Source organism: Tenrec ecaudatus, chromosome 2, assembly GCF_050624435.1.
Source record: "Tenrec ecaudatus isolate mTenEca1 chromosome 2, mTenEca1.hap1, whole genome shotgun sequence".
Taxonomy (NCBI): domain Eukaryota; kingdom Metazoa; phylum Chordata; class Mammalia; order Afrosoricida; family Tenrecidae; genus Tenrec; species Tenrec ecaudatus.
The window spans coordinates 23,105,637-23,122,630 of record NC_134531.1 but is presented as its reverse complement, the minus strand read 5'-3'; the positions used below and the strand labels follow the sequence as shown (position 1 = coordinate 23,122,630).

Genomic DNA, 16,994 nt, shown 5'->3' with positions numbered 1-16,994 from the left:
TGACACAACTTTCTTGCTGAAAGCGAGGAGGACCTGAAGCACTTGCTGAAGAAGATCAAGGATTGCATTCTTCAACATGGAACAACTCAATGTAAACAAAGCCAAAATTTTTACAACTGGACTAATAGGTAACATGTGAAAAAGTTGAAATTGGCAATCGTTTGGGTTTTCTAGATCCAAAATAAATGCACATGGAAACAGCAAAGAAGAGATCAAAAGACCGATTGCATTAGGTAATCTGCTACACAAGAACTTTTTAGAGCATTGAAAATCACGTATATTACTTTGAGAACAAAGGTGCACCTGACCCAAACCATGGTATTTTCCATTGCTTCAAATGCACGTTAAAGTTGGAGATTGAGTAAAGAAGATCACAGAAGAAAGGATGCATTTGAATTTGGACACTGAAGAACATCGCAAGTACCATGGACTGCTAGAAGGACAAACTGACCTATCTTGGAAGAATTGAGACTAGAGTGCTCCTTAGAGCAAGGATGGAGAGACTTCATTATACAAACTTGGGACATGTTGTCAGGAGAGACCAGTCGCTGGAGAAGGACATCCTGTTTGGTAAAGTGGAAGGACAGTGAGAGAGAGTCAATCCAATCTCCAGCTGGATTGACACAGTGGGTGCAACATTGAACTCAGCCATAAGCACTATTTTGAGGATGGTGGAGGACAGAGAAGTGTTTTTATTCTGTTTTCCAATGGTTGCTGTGGGTCAGTACTGACTGGATGGTCATTAACAACAATAATAACAAGTCTGGAGCAATTAATAATTGATAAACAAAATTAGCATGACACTGACATAAAGATATAAACATTACATACAAAGCTGATATAGAATGGAAATTATGACTTCCTACAAAATTAAAATAGATCTTATACAAAAGAAATATATTTAATAAGAAGAAAAATCAAAACATGGGACTGCATCCATGAGGTATGCATTCATCTTTATTGGGGAAAAAGATATATGTGTATGTATATATAATGAATATTATTTGGAAAAACTGAGACAAACTAGTAATAGCATGATAGTAGCACTAAGAAATAAAAGGAGCTACGGCTTAATATTGTATTGATGATGAAATTATTCATAGTGAAAATATCTAGAGAATCTTCTATTCTGAACCAAATCTAATAAAAAATAAATAAAAATTATGAATTTAAAATAAATAAAACCTTGAAGAAAAGGGAAATGTGCTCCTGGATTTATTTTAATAAAGGAGGGGAACATTTTATATATTCAATATACACTTGACTTCAGAGCATATTTCAAAATAATACACACATTTAAGAATTCCACATTTTATTAGACAATTTTAATATATTAGGAAATATTAGTTTAATATCTAAGCAACTCTTCTTTATATGTATTTGTAGTACTTGTGACTCAAAATATTTCCTTAAACACTATAGCTTTTTTAATGAAAAATACAGTAAAATAAGAGCAATTTTAATTTGATCAACAAAATATGCAGCATACACACAAATTGATCCAGGATAAATAGACCCATGTTGAGAATGGCTCAATTAAAATTAAGGTAGTGAAATAGAAGCTCTCAATAAGGAATCCGCTGTAAGTGTTCCTGGTCTTCAGAAGGCTGTTTAATGTGTTGTCTCAGGATCCTGAAACACAGCGTGCTCCATTATGTATTTCTGCCCCATCCTAGGGCTTACGCGTGGTGTAAATGTAAGTGCAGTGAGCAGCAAAGACAAAGCATGAAGGAGAAAACCTTGGCCATTACGCTTTGGTCCCAATGTTACACCAGTCATTTCTTTTTTCCACTCTTTGGTGTAACGCAGATGCTAATGGGGTCTCCAGAAGATGAGGGAATGCATTTTTGGCAACAATTAGCACCCAAACTATAGCTGCTTCCTACAAAGGCCTCTTTCCAGAATTTTCAGAGGTGGGACACTTTGGTAACGACAGGATCTACAGGATGAACAAGGCTGACCAGCTGCAGAGGCCAACAGTCCCTATCACAGAGCCTTGTAGTATTTGCCCCATTCTGAGTGGATATTAGATCTGTATTTGGATACCGCTCTAGGTAGCTCACGCTCATGTGTATGCACATGAGCACAGTGACACACACACACACACACACACACAGCAATGTGATTATTCAAGGGAAGAATAAAGCAGATAAGCCAGGAAAAGCCAGATCATCAGCTTCCAAAGTCTGACTCTTTATTTGTAACAAGACAGGAGCAGGAGTACAAAGATGGTAAGAGCGGACGAATAGCGGACATGTGCGTGAAGGGACACAACAGAGTGTAAGATATGAAATAATAATAATTATGTAATTGATCAAGGATTCACGAGGGTTGAGGAGGGAGAGGAAAAGAGGAGTTTATGCCAAGGGCTCAAATAGAGAATGTTTTCAGAAATGATGATGGCAACATATGGGCAAATATCCTTGATACAATTGATGTATGGAATGTTATAAGAGTTGTAAGAGCCCAAGTAAAATGATTTTAAAAAATTAAAATTCACTGGAATTGGAACATACTTTTTTCTGAGAAATTTTTCTGTGTGCATATTGTTGTAGCCAATTATCATATGTACAAAAAAGAAAAAGAGAAAAGAAACATTTCTGGTCTTTTAGGGAAGCCAAATTGAACCTTTCCATAGCTACACCACTCTCCAGAAGCAAATAAGTACTATAAGTCAGATGTAATGAAGCTTAGGAAGAGAGGAGGAGAGAGAAATATATTACAAATCAACTATTGACTCATCTGAACATGATTGACTGAGCTTTGTCTTCTCTTTACCGAAGTCAAATGATATCACAAAACGCCTGCCCTGGGTGCTCACCATTTGACCTGCCGCCCACCTGCATGCAGCCAGGAGGCTTTCTGACATGTTGAGTAAGGGATTGGTTTAGCTACCATGCTTTTTCTAACAGGATGAGACAGATTCATACTGTTGGAGAGCAGGGTTCTTCAGTTTCATTTAAGCGTTTTTTAGTATTTAAAAGTTGGTTCTTTGGATAAGAAAAGCAGAAGCCCTGCTGCCCCACTAGCACTCCTGTTAAGCATCCCAGTGCTGACAAAAGTTGGTTGGGAGAGAGCTAGGGCAGTGTGTTTCCCTAAAGATTACAATCCTGAATATCCAAATATATCTATTTCTAGATCTTCTATTTTCTATTCTTTATCCTCTACATCTATATCATCTACCCTCTGATTATTCACTATTCCTTCCCCTAGCACCCCTGACAATCATGAAGCAATGTTTCTTTTCGCATGTAAACTTTCATTGACTTTAAATAGTAGTGGTCTCATACAGTATTTGTCCTTTTGTGATTGATTCCTTTCACTCAGCATAACGTCTTCTCACAGGAGTCCCCGTGGCTAGTGGGTTGTGTGTTGGGCTGCTAACTAAAAAGTCGGCAGTCTTGGAAACTCAAAGGACCACTTACTATGTCCTTCAGGGTTCCAACCCATAATCCCCCAGCCACCGGGGTTCCACACACTTCTCACCTAACGGCCTGTGATCTCTCTGCATGTGCTTTGAGTCTGAAGAGGATTTCATTGATTGGCATCAGACATATGAGCTAACATCAGACTATGGACTTGATCTGGACTGGGCTGGGATGTCTTCTCAATATACAATTGCTCTTGAATATAAAGCTCTTTCTTATACACACGTGTCCATAAATCTGTTTCTCTAGTCTACCCAGACTAACACAATAAAGCAGAGGGGCAGAACAAATGGGGAAGGCTCAACAGGGTGAACTGATTCAGTGGCTACAATGATGGGCTCAAACATAACCGTATGTAGGATGGGTAGGATCAGGCGTTGTTTCTCTCTGTTGTGTAACGCTTCACTGCGACTCAGGCCAACTTGATGGCACATGATAACACCAACATTATTTTTCAATGAGTCCATATTTCAAATGCTTTCTATTCGCCTGCCAATATCATCAGAAAGCTAGGGGTTAAGCGCTATTTTACTTTGTCACCTTGGTGAATGTGCATGAAAACCACCTCAGGTATACTGAAGCTGCAGAGAGGAGAAGGATAATCCAACCCTATAACCACCCAAGGACAGCTCCGCTGAGACAGAGGACAGACGGGCTTCCACCTCCCCACGTTCTTTACTTGTTCTGAGGCTGAGTGTCCCTTCCCGAAGACTGCTTCTCTGTAGATTTGAGGATCTGTTGCAATGGCCACAGAAAGCTCTCAGGTAATCCTACAATTATAGAGTTCATCAAAGAAGTGAGACTATTAAAATATTAGGGATACAGTTAATACAGTTATCAGTGATTCCTGTTCTCGGCCGTATTGGCAAGTAAGTCTCTCTCTGGTACTTATCTCTTAATCACGTGGTCTCTGGGTCTCTGCCCTTTCAAACACGTGTTGATAAACACCAAAGAGAACCCGAGTCTGTGTGCCACCAGCCCCTTGCCTCACGATTGTCACTGGGCCTCTGATTTGTCTCATAATCTCAGCCCTGTTCTGCTGTGGTCTCTCTGGTAGCGATGTTGGCCACATTTCATTTCGTGCTCTTCTCCCCTGCTGGTTGTGGGGTTTTTCTATTTCTGTTTCTGAAATGGTTCACTTAATAACCATGATTTCAAAAAAAAAAAACATCCATGCAAATGTAGCCTGTTAAAGCAGCAGGAACCCTATTTGCATGGTCACATCCATTCCTTTTCTGGGAGTCAGAAATACTTTACATTTGATATTATATTTTAATTAACAATTAATCCAGGTATGCTTTTAAATTGCAGATATGCAGTTAGTATGTTTTTCTCTCTCTTGAGTCTTCCTAAAATCATCTCTGCTCTGCAGAATTGGTATGCTAGTATTTTAATGTTTTCTGGGGAATGGTTCAGTACAAACATGTAGATAAGTTTCATTGATGATCAGCTTTATCAATAACTCTACAAACTCATTTTCTACTACTGATCACATAATAAAATTTTAAAATTATTTTCCCCTAAATAATGCCCCTTTCTGTATTTGAATGGACTGGGTGAGGTTATTTGTGAGTCCCAATCTTTAAGTATGCTTTTTATCATCCTGAAATAGTTTGTATACTTTCTTCCTAGAGTTTTCTTCCTCTAACTTAATCAAACTGTCCATTCCAAGTTTGTCTTGTCATACTCTTTTATAGTTTCTTCTTCTCACTTGTAAAAATATTATCCCATTTATAAATTACTTTTTAATGTGTTTCCCACGGATGAGCTAAAGGAACATAAGTAGAGTTATTTTGTGTCTTTTCTTAATAATTACTATGTCATTCATTGCTAGAACATATTAGGTGCTTTAGTCTGGGTAGACTAGAGAAAGAAATGCATTGACACTCATATATATGTATATGAAAGAGCTTTATATAAAGAGTAATTATATATTAAGAAACCAACCCAGCCAAGTCCAGATCAAATCCATAAATCTGACATTAGCCCATATATCTGATACCAATCTATAAATTCTTTTTCAAACTCAACACATGCAATGACACTGAATGCAGGAAGATCATAGGCCAATGGGTGGAAAGTCTGTGGATCCAGTAGTGGTAGAAGCATCTTGGCGATGGTGTGTGTCTCCATATGGCTCCTCCAGTTCCAGGGCTCTGGCCCCATCAAAGTGGCTCCATGTGACTTATGAACAGTAATGTCTCACAGGGAGGGGAGGAAGATAGAAGTTCCCGGATCATCAGGAGAAAACCATGCCCACATGGAGGCCTTATTGGTTATGACCTGACTGGCAGGCTAGACTCCACCCCTTCACAAATGGACATAAAGTTAGGTAACTACCACATTAGGTCATTTATATGTTAGTTGGATTGAATCCCATATGATAACATTTTCTAAAAAACATTTTTTGGACAATATTGGGTTTTACTCAGTCCTATGTGTGATCTTCAAAAAATAACCACATTTTATAAAAATCACCCAAGTGTGATTCAAGAAACATCTTATTGCAAAAAAAATTCATATGATTTAGACATGATTCATGTATAACATTTTTGCTTACTTATGACAAAGAGACACTCAGGAACACCTCACATCCCATTCTTGAGTCACATGTGATAAAAAAAAAAAATCACTGCCCTTGAGTCCATTCTGATTCATACCCTGTTTTCCAGGAAATAAGACAGTGCCTTATTTTAATTTTTGCTCCCAAAGGTGCGCTAGGTCTTATTTTCAGGGGAGATCTTATTTTCCCATGAAGAAGAATATGGTACACATTAATTGTTTATTGTTTTATTAAAAGAGGCCTCGCACTTCCTGTCTGCTCCAGCTGTGCTGCGGCCAACAGAGATCTGCAGGGTGGTGCCCACCGCTACAGTCCAGAGTCCAAAGTTATGGTAGCTTCGGGGGTCTTATTGTTGGGGAGATATTATTTTCGGGAGGTGCCTTATATTTCAACGAGAGGCAAAACTGTAAGTAGGTCTTATTTTCAGAAGATGTTTTACTTTCGGGAAAACAGGGTGGTAACCCTGTAGTCAGAGTGAATCTGCCCCTGTGCGCTTTTGAGGGAGCAAATCTTTTTGCGAGCAGAAAGCCTCATAGATCTCCTGTGGACAGCTAGGGTTCAAGCTGTTAAACTGAGGTTGACAGCACATTGTTTAACTGATTACACTACTTTGACAAATTACCGGCTACTTGACGAAACTCAGGTCAGCTTCCTTTTTACAGAGCCAAGTTTCAACCTAACCTTGGACCACTTTAGCCTTAACCACAAACATCCCTTGCTTTGCATCTCTCGCAAAGGATAGACTGACCTCCAGATAAAATAGCGCTGGGCTACTTCCTACCCAGGCATGGAAACTTCTTTCACCCTACAGTTGGCTTGTTCAAGTAGTGTTTACTATTCCAAGTAAAAAGTTTTCCTTTTTTTTTTTTTTAAAAGGAGTTTTTATTCCCCTTAACCCATGAATGTTCCCTGAAATCATTCCTATTGCCAAAAGCCTATATTTTGTCTTAACACTTTTCCTTCCTCTTGTGATAATCCTGTCCAATATAGTGTTTCCTTGCCAAAATCTGCATTTGCAGTTTTTACTTGACACTTAAAAATTAGCTCTTTCAATTGAATAACACTGTAGTTAAAAAAAGTGCTGGGCTACAAGAGAAAAAGTCAGCAATTTGAACTCATCCGTCAATATATGGGGGCAGGTTGAGTTAGTCGGCTTGCGTAAAAATCTTATTGCTGTATGTGTCTTCAAGTCAGCTCCTACTCATGGCAATCCTACGTAGAAGTGAGCCAATCACTGCCTTATGCAGGATTATCATTACATGTTTGCTATATTTGAGCTCACTTTTGTAGAGACTGTATCAAAACATCATGATACAGCAAATCTTCCTTTTTTTCTCTCTCTTTTTACCAGGCATGATGTCACATTACCAAAACCAAACATACTGCCAGAGAGTCAATTCTGACTCATAAGGATCCTATAGAACATGGTAGAACTGCCCCCTATGAGTTTTGAGATAGTAACTCTTTATGGAAGTAGAAATTCCCGTTTTGCTCCAAAGGCATCCCATTAGCTACCTTATTAGCACCTGATAAAATATTCAAATATAAGAATAAGTCTTGCAACCCTGCTTTTAAGGAACATTCTTGTGGAACTTCCTCAAGGACAGGATTAGTTTGTCATTTTGGAAGTCCAGGGTACTTTCAATATTCTTTGCCAACGCCATAATTAAATTGCATAAATTGTGCTCTAGTCTTACATTGTACAGTTTTCACATGCATATTGAAACTACTTGCTTAGTGCTAACATAACATCATTGCTCTTTAAAGAGGACTTGGGCAGCTGATTTATCCAATGCAATAAGCTCCTTGGTTCCTCTAATGGTTGCTTCCGTAAACATGGACTCCAGGTGCAAACAAAGTGATAGGATGGACCACGTCAATCTTTTCTTAATTCCATATGATGCTGTCTATTGCTTCCGTTCTGATTATTGCTATTATTATTTTATATCAGGTTGCATTCCATACTGAAAGTTCCAGTCTTGGGTCTTCATCAGTAAGTGTTTCAAGGGCTCTTCCATCTACAGGACACAATTTTGCGTCACTGACGTCTCTGTAGTATGAGCCTTCTTTCCAACCTGATGCCTACTCTTCGTATGGCCCAGGCAGGGAAGTCTTGAGTAATACTCTCAACTTTACTGCTCTATTTGTTCTCTAGATTGAAATATCTGTTGCACTGGCTACACAGAATCACAGACAAATCCATGTTTAACGGGTTTACTAAGGAAGGTGATAAGTCGCAATGCCAGGAGAAATGCTCAGGGTCGAGCTGTTTGCCAGGATGTGTTACAAAGTGCTGCCAAGTCTGTTACCAAAGAAGATAGGGCATGCCACTTAGATATAAGCCTCAACTCCAAGGCGTTAAACTGAAACTCCCTGGGTTACAAACCCAGTCTCCGAAATTAAGTGCCCAAAGCCACTTCACTCCAGTAAATTTCAGCCAGAAGGCACGCAGCTCCATCTGTGGGTTAGAATATCCAACTTCACCCATTAAGAGCCCAGAGGCACCTTCTCCTCCCCCCCCCCCCACCCGCACCCAATGACAGCCTCCTACACAAAGCACCCATTTACTTGCTCCATCAGTAAAGAAAGCCCAGCACTCTGGCACTCTGTTTCATGCCATGGCTCCTGGTTCTGCTGCTGGTCCTCAGACTAACCGGCCTCTGGATATGGGAGTTTCACTTGTCAAGCATCTCCAGTCTAGAGGATGAGCTCATATTCAAATTCCTCCTACTGCTTCTCAGAGGGTCAATTTTATATACAGCAAGAGCACACTCCAGGGAATCCTAGTCTCAATTACTCACAGGTGAATCCTATCAGTATCTATCCCCACCTTCTTGGCAGACCCAGGTGGGAGCTGGAGGCTTTGGCTATAAAAGCCACATTATATAATTCACCACCACTGCACAAATTCTGAGATTATTATCTTGTCATACAGAGTGAATGTGTGTGATGACCGGATACATCTTCACTAATGTTAAACCACGTACTATCTCCTTTTCCGTTTAAACAACTGTCTCATACACTATGGATAGGTTTAGAGTAAGCATCATCGAGTGTTATGGAATCCCCATTCTTCACAATGTCATCTGTTAGTTATGATCCATGCAATAAAACTCCAATCGAGAGTCACTGAAGCACACATATCTTTCTGAACCTCTCTTTTCAAGTAAGATTAATCTGACAACAACAATCATGTTCCTCCACCTAGGTTCTCTTTAGAGCTACTATTGAAATCTGGGAGCTTCCTATCAGCCATTTTTAAAATTATCCTCTGCATAAGTATACTTGTACATGATATTAATGATACTGTTCAGTAATGTCTGCCTTCTGCTGGGTCACCTTTCTTTAGAATAGGCACACATATGATCGTTCCTAGTAGGTTGACATAGTAGTGACCTTCCAAAATTCTTATCAAACACTAGTAAGTGCTTCCACTACTGCATAATTTTTTTTGAAATATTTAAATTGATACCCCAACAATTTTTGGAAATTTATTGTTTGATAACACTTTTTTGGGTTCATTAATAATACCACTCATTCTTTAACACGATACCTCTGGAAGTAGTTGAAAGTTAACTAATTCTTTGTAGTAAATGTGTATTTCTTTCATTTTCTTTTGATGATTCTGGCTTCAGTCAGTATTTTGCTTATAGACCATACAGACCAAAATACATTTTGGGATTGCAAATGTTCTATTAGTTCTTGGTTATATTTGACCTGGTGATGGCAAAAATAGCACCAGCTCATCCTGACCAGTTCTAGTTTGAGATACTGAGCATATGCTATGTACCATTATTCGCCCTGTGCACTCAGGACATCAGGATGTTTCAATGGAATGTAAGCTAGCCAGAGATGGAGGAAATACACACTGGCTTTATTTAAAGTGCTTTGTGTTATACCAAATATTTAGGTCACAACTGCTGATGAATTTCATGCTGGCCTCTACTTTAACAAGCATGCTGTGGCAGTTACATAATTGTCCATTTGAGAGGGTTACGAGTGAAGGGGTGGCGTCTAATCTGCCAATCAGATCATAGTCAATGAGGCTTCGATGTGAAAATGATCTTCTCCTGAGAATTCTGGGAAATCTGGCTGACAAGACACAAGGACCCACTCTGATGCAGCCCTGAGAAGCCATGCAGAGACCCCTGCCAGTGCTGGGATGTTTCCAATGCCGCTGGATCCAAAGACTTTCTACCCACTGGCCTGTGATCTTTTACATTCGGCATCATTGCTTGTATTTTGTGAGTCTGAAGAGGACTTTATAGATTGTTATCGGACATTTGGCTAATATTGGACTTATGGACTTGATCTGGACTGGGCCGGGATGTTTTCTCAGTGTTAAATTGCTCTTGTATATAAATCTCTTTGTTCTATACATATATGTGTCTATGGATTTGTTTCTGTAGTCTATCCAGACTAACATACATGTGTCATTCTCCAATAGATGGGCTCTATTTTTGGTAGTGAGTCTATTATTTTCCTCTTTTGCTGATGATTCCTTAATAATTCAATATTTTGCCTATAGAAACTTTCAATATTGAAACTCAAAGTTCAAGCTCTTTCTTGAATTCTTTCAATTTGACATATGCTGGGCATGTTCTTATTTTGGGATTTATAGCTCTAGGTCTTTGCATATTTCATGATAATATCTTATTTTGTCTTCTTGACCTTCCCTTTGAAATACTCTGTTCAGCTCTTTGATATCAACATTTCTTCCTTGTTTGCCATGGATACTCTACAATTGTAGTTGAGAGCAAATTTCAGCAGCTCTTCCAACATCCACCTTAATATTTTCTTTCTGTCCTGTCTGTTTAATAGCCTTTGGCTTGATTTATTTTTGCCCCCAGTGGTATCAGTTATTTAATTGGATTCTTTGCAAAAAATATAGAGCACCAATTTGTGAGGATAAATTATGTTTGTAAGTGTGAAGGTAGGACACAAGTATTCTTGGAACTGTGGAACAAATTAGAATTTTTGTCAAAATTTGCATATCCATGCCTTCTTAATCAACCTTGTGTTGATTTCTGACCTATTTCTTTTTGTTGGTGTCAAAAGTCTCATAATCCTGGTATCTGGGCTTAAGGAGCTTCTTCTTCTTGAAGTAGACGTGTATGAGATCTTTAGGGATGTTCACACCACTGATAACTATTTTGGTGGAGGTGGCGATGAGGAAATGGACTGAGGGACAGAGGTCCAGTCACAAGCAATAAACCTCTGTGCAGTTGCTTTAGGAAATCTATTCTCATGACCATCAGAATGGTCCTGGGGTGATGCTGGTGCACACTTTCCTCACTTGCTGGCTGAAGGGCTTTTTGCTGTCACTCCCCATCTTCCGCAGCACTTCCTCTTCCGGGTAATAACTAGATCATTTGCACAGCTTAACCACTCAAGAGCCACCAAGCTTGTTGCAACCAACTGGCCTTGTGACAGTCTGTCATTCTTCCTCTCAATCCTGGATGTGACCCCTGAATACTTCCTTTTGTCCATGGACTTGCTGTCATCTAGGCCAGAAGAATAATGCAGGTCAATTCCTCTGAACAGAATGAGTTTCCACACAGTGGTGTTTCTCCTTCTTGAGGCTTTTGCCCTTGTTGTTGGCCTTCTTAACTTGGCTACTGGCAAACGCTTTCTTGCCTCCAGGCTTCTCAGTCTTTTCACCTACCACCTTGCAAGATGGGAAGGAGCACCATTGGTTTTCGTCGTGATGAAGTTCTTGATGTCCACCCACAGCTTTTCAGGCCTTCTGTCATTAGTGTGCAATGGAGCAACTCTGTCCTCTAAATTCAGGTGGGGTAGACTCAAGGTCATATTTTAGCTCTCGTGGGCTTCTTTGAATCTTCTTAGGCCTTGACCTGGATTCCCATATGAGCAATTGGTGGTCTATTTCACAGTCACCCGGGGGCTTATTTTCGCTACTAACATTGAGCATCTCTACGTGCCTTCCCACAGATGTAGTCAATTTTATTTCTGTGTGTTCCATATGGAGAAGCCCACATGTAGAGTCACTGCTTCTGTTGTTTTTAAGCAAGAAAAGCGAAGTACTTGCAATAAAGAAGACAGTAATTGGTCTGGTAACATTCTGCTTGGTGATCTCCAGCTTCATTTCTGTCACCAAGAGCATATTTTTCAACTTCCGTTCCGTCTCTTCACCACCCCCCAACCTTTTTTGCAATTCAGTTGTCAATAATTATCAGTGCATCCTGATTTCATGTTTGATCAATTTCAGACGGTAGTAATTGGTAGACTACTTCAATTTCTGAATCACGAGATTCAGTGGTCAGTGTATACATTTGAACAACACTTGTAACTATTGTAGTCCCTTGAATGTGAATCGATATAATCCTATCTTAGGCAACATTGTACTTCAAGATAGAGCTTGAAATGTCCTCTTGGACTGTGAATGAAGCGCTATTCCTCTGAGTGTGTTATTCCCAACATAGTAAACCATATGATTTTCTGATTTAAAATAATCAATACCAGTTATTTCAGCTGACTAAGATCTAGGGTATCGATCTTGGTGTGTTCCCATTCATTTTTAATGACTTCCTATATCCATGGATTTATACTTTACATATTCCAGTTTCCAAATATTGATATTTTTCAGCTGTTTCCTCTTATTTTAAATCATACGCAGCAGCAAATGAATGTCCAGAAGGCTTTCAGGATGCCTTCAATATCTGACCATGTTTTGATGCTGTGTACCGGATTTTCAGTACCTAATTCCTCTGAAATGTACAGCCGAATCCTCCTTCATACTCCTTTCTTAGTCTCAAATCTTCACTGAAACCTGTTCACTTTGGGGTGACCCTGCAGGAATTTGAAATATTATCGACATATTCTCTGAAATCACATCCATGTATTACCACAACAATAGAACAACTGACAGACAAGTGGTGGTAAACTTCTGTATTAAAATTAAAATGTTTTAAGCTATTGCATTGTCTTATATGTGAATTACATGCACGTAAAACTTTTTTTAGAAAAGTAAAGTGTTCCAGTTTTGCTATAAGATAGCACAACCTCTCCATCTGCACATGGAAACTCTTAAAATAAAGTTAGAATGTTTCTTGTAAAGAATCTTAGATTCAACTTCAGCTCAGAAACATTTAGCATGAATTATTCATTGACTTCTATGTATTAAAATGGGTACTGAAATGTTTTCTAAGTAATTGAAAGAATAAAAATTCAGATCTTCTGATTATGTATGAAAATTGGTATGAAATCTTACATTTCTGACACTAAATTGTTCTCACAGCTTCCATATTTGAGCCTTTTAATTTTCTTTTTTATTTTCCACTCTGCTCAAGCTGTGTTCTGGTTTTGCAGTCTCCAACATGGAGTCTCTGTCTAGAGGAGCCACTCCCAGCTAATCAATTCTAATTCATGCCAAGTGTTTGTAACACAGAAGACCTGAATCTTTGGGTTTCCAAAACCTTTAAATCTTTTAAAGGCTGCAGAGTGACTGGTGGTCTTGAAACACTGGCATTGTGTGGCAGCTCAATATGCCAACAGACATAATGTTAGCGGTTCGAAGCCATAAATGAATAAATTAGTATAACTTAAAGTTGAAACTATAATGGAACACCCCGAGAACTAGAGCAGTTGCAATCTATCCAACACATTTCTTCTTCTTCTTCTTTCTGCTCCTTCTCCTCCTCCTCTTCCTTGTCCTCCTCCTCATTCTTCTTCTCCCTCCTCAACTCACTTTATTGTTTTGTATTGAATATGTAGGTATAACCCTTGGAAATTATATATATAACATATATTATATATATAATTTCCTATGTCATGACCAAGGTTGGAGCCTATGTCCTCTGGGTGGAGACTCTGGGATGGGTCTTCATGGGATGTTCAGTGAATTCCTGACCTTCCAGAGGTCAAGGGTGTGGGAGGGGAGCACAGATAGCTGTAGATCTTGGAGATGGTGTCTAAGGTGGCCTTAGCTAAGTGCCAGAGTGACTGTGCAGCCCCTGGCCATGGTGTAGCAATCAGAGATCCATGTCAGCAGCAGCAGCTTCCTGGGCACAGGGACTGAGATGACGCAAGGGCCCCTGGGAGCAAGGATGAGACACACCAGCACAGACCCACATTGACCATTCCCCTTACATGGAACCTTACACAGAACCGTGTGAAGTTTGTGATGAGAGCACCATAGAACTTCCTTGCAAGAAATTGAACTAGCATGCAAGACATTGAGCCACCTCAAAAGAAACAAACACAAGAAACTCAACTTTAGAGAAGAAATAAAGTGTGACTTTAGGGCCCAGCCAAGAAGTTGGACCATCTCCAAGAATCAACAGCTGATCCAAGAAGCAGAAGTATGGGGAACACTGATACAATTTGGCTGAGACCTGACCAACGCCCAAAAGCCAGCCAAGCCACCTAAAGTGTGGAGAAAGCCGATAAGACTTCACTAGGACAGTGAAGACATCAAAGAGCCAGCCAAGCTGTCCATTTGAACCCGGGGAGAGACACTGACCTTTTGGAGAGCTAGGAACCAAGGACATCAACTCCTGCTCTCTCTAGCTCTCTGTGGCCATGCTGGTTGGGACTATGTTGCTAGAATGATATGTGTGAAGAGGGCTGTTATTATGCCCCCAAGCTCATATTTGCTTCAATATCCTTATCCTTAGTAGTTTGAGTTATTTTTAGATTGTTTGGTGTGTGTTTGCAGTGAAGAAACCGAGCATTGGAAAATGTCTAAGAATGTTAAGTAATTATTGATCGCGTTACTTGTAGCAGCTTGCCAATCTCCTTCCCCAACTAGCCTCACCGCACTGGGGCAAGGAACAGCTGGGCCAGGATGAGGGCCTCGCGGATGGCTGTGGGGCTTTCTTGGAACACGTGACGCCGAGTCGAGGTGGCCGTCATAGTCCTCGATGGCAACAGAGGCCTTGGACCTGGTTAACCGGCCACCACGAGCCTGCCTCTGCACAGACATGATCTTTAGGACCTCATCGTTCAGGGCCATTCCCAGGACGATGTCAATGATATCAGGCTCCATGATGGGCGGGGAGAGCAGATAGATCTCCAGGGACTCGATCAACACGCCCTTGGCCAAATGACCCAGTTTGGTGCCTGGGAGCCTCTGCTTATCATGGGCTTTGCCTCTGCGAGCTCCGCAGCCTCATTCAGAGCCTGGACCGCAGCCACTACCCAGTCCTCACAGGTCCAGGCTGCACTGGCGTCATCTGCCATGTGGGGTTTTCTCCTGAAGCTAACACAAATTTTTGAATGTGTGCTCAAAATAACCCAAGTAACAGGCCTTAAAAACAAGATGCCAGGAAAAAAGTTATTTTTGTTGGAATGTGTCATTGGACGTGGGAATGTACTGAGTATGTATCGAGAGACATTGGCTATTGTCAAAAAGAAAGAAAGTGAATGTCTAGAAAATAATGATGGCAACATGTATGCAAATATGCTTGATTCAAATTGATGTATGGATTGTTATAAGAGCTGTAAGAGCCCCCAATAATGTGACGTTAAATAAAAAATATAAAAATAACATGGAATACACAAAGATCGATATCCTCGGCCTTAGTGAATTGAAATGGACTGGTGTTGGCCATTTTGAATCCGAAAACCACATGCTTACTATGTTGGAAGTGACAGCCTCCAGTGGAATGGCATTGTGTATTGCATACGTTGTCAAAAAGGACGTTCCAAGATCGAATTTGACGTTCAATGCTGCCTGTGACAGGAGGATATGCATCTGCATACGAGTAAATGTAGTCAATACAACCACTGGTCAAAGTGATGCACCGACCACTAGAGCTATTCATGCAGGGATTGCAATTTTTTACCAATGGCTTCAGTTAGAAGTTGATCACACATGCACTCAAAATGCATTGCTAATCATTGGCAAATCAAATGCAAAAAATTTAAACAAAGAGGTCCAGTGCTGCGGTTACTGGATAAACTCATCTCGCTGGAGGTCTTTCTCTTTCACTGATGCTATAATTTACCAAGCATCATAGCCTCCTAGAGGTACTTGTCCCTTCTGATCCACAAGTCCCACTATCCCAAGTCTAAGGAGCATCCCAGTTGTGTTTCTCCCAAGACAGTTCTGACGGTCTGTGGTATTTCAAATGGTCACGATTCCTCACCATCACCATAATTTCATCTCTGGCCTCTTCTTCTTTGTCCAGCTTCAGTTTGCATATGCGGTTATGGGAAACACCATTTCCTGAGTCACCTTACTCCTCACAGGGCTATCTGCTTTTCACCCACTTTTTAAAGAGGGGTTCTGGCAGGAGATTTTTCCAGTGACATAGACAAAATTTGCCCAATATATTTGTGTATACTAGATTTAAAATACATTCAGGTGGCTCATTACTTGTTTGTGATAGGATAACAGAAATATATTTAAATACCTTTCTACCAAACAACCACAAAAGGTAGAAAAAACATGAACACGTTTCGTAAAAAAAAACAACAAAAAAACTAGGAAAATTAAATTGTATACCTATTTCAAATAAGCTTTAAAAATGGTCTACCTTCCTCTTATTATTTTTTACTCATCTCTAAAATAATGTTATTTGTAGTTAATGATTCTACATATTCCTATTAATTCAGGTATTCTGAAAAAATATTTTTAATGAATGGGATAATATGTGTCAATTGTATCCAACATAATGAAGACCTTGAAGGGAAAGAATGATGCAGAAAAACAAAATGAAACCTGAGGATCCATATATAGTGTAATTATTATCATAATTCCTTTGGGTATCAAAATAGAGAGACATAGAATAACTTTTTTACATATGTAACTATTGGAACAGTTGCAGAGACAGTTATTTTATCTTCAAATGTTCAATATTTAATTATAAAAAGATTCCAAAAGGTCAAGACTAAAATTATTAGATATATTCAGTCACAAATTGGTATCATCCTTTTATATTCCTCCAAGTGCATTCAAAGAGAATTGATGGTGTAAGACCATCACCAGTTTTCTTTTAGTCAGTCAAATTCTTTTAGTGCAATGAAGCATGAACCAACGC

At 39.6% G+C, this 16,994-nt stretch overlaps 1 pseudogene; it reads right to left on the bottom strand.

Annotated features, from left to right (window-relative positions):
• Positions 1 to 11,023: 11,023 nt before the first annotated feature.
• LOC142439892 (large ribosomal subunit protein eL6 pseudogene) lies at positions 11,024 to 14,998 on the bottom strand (annotated as a pseudogene).
• Positions 14,999 to 16,994: the final 1,996 nt, after the last annotated feature.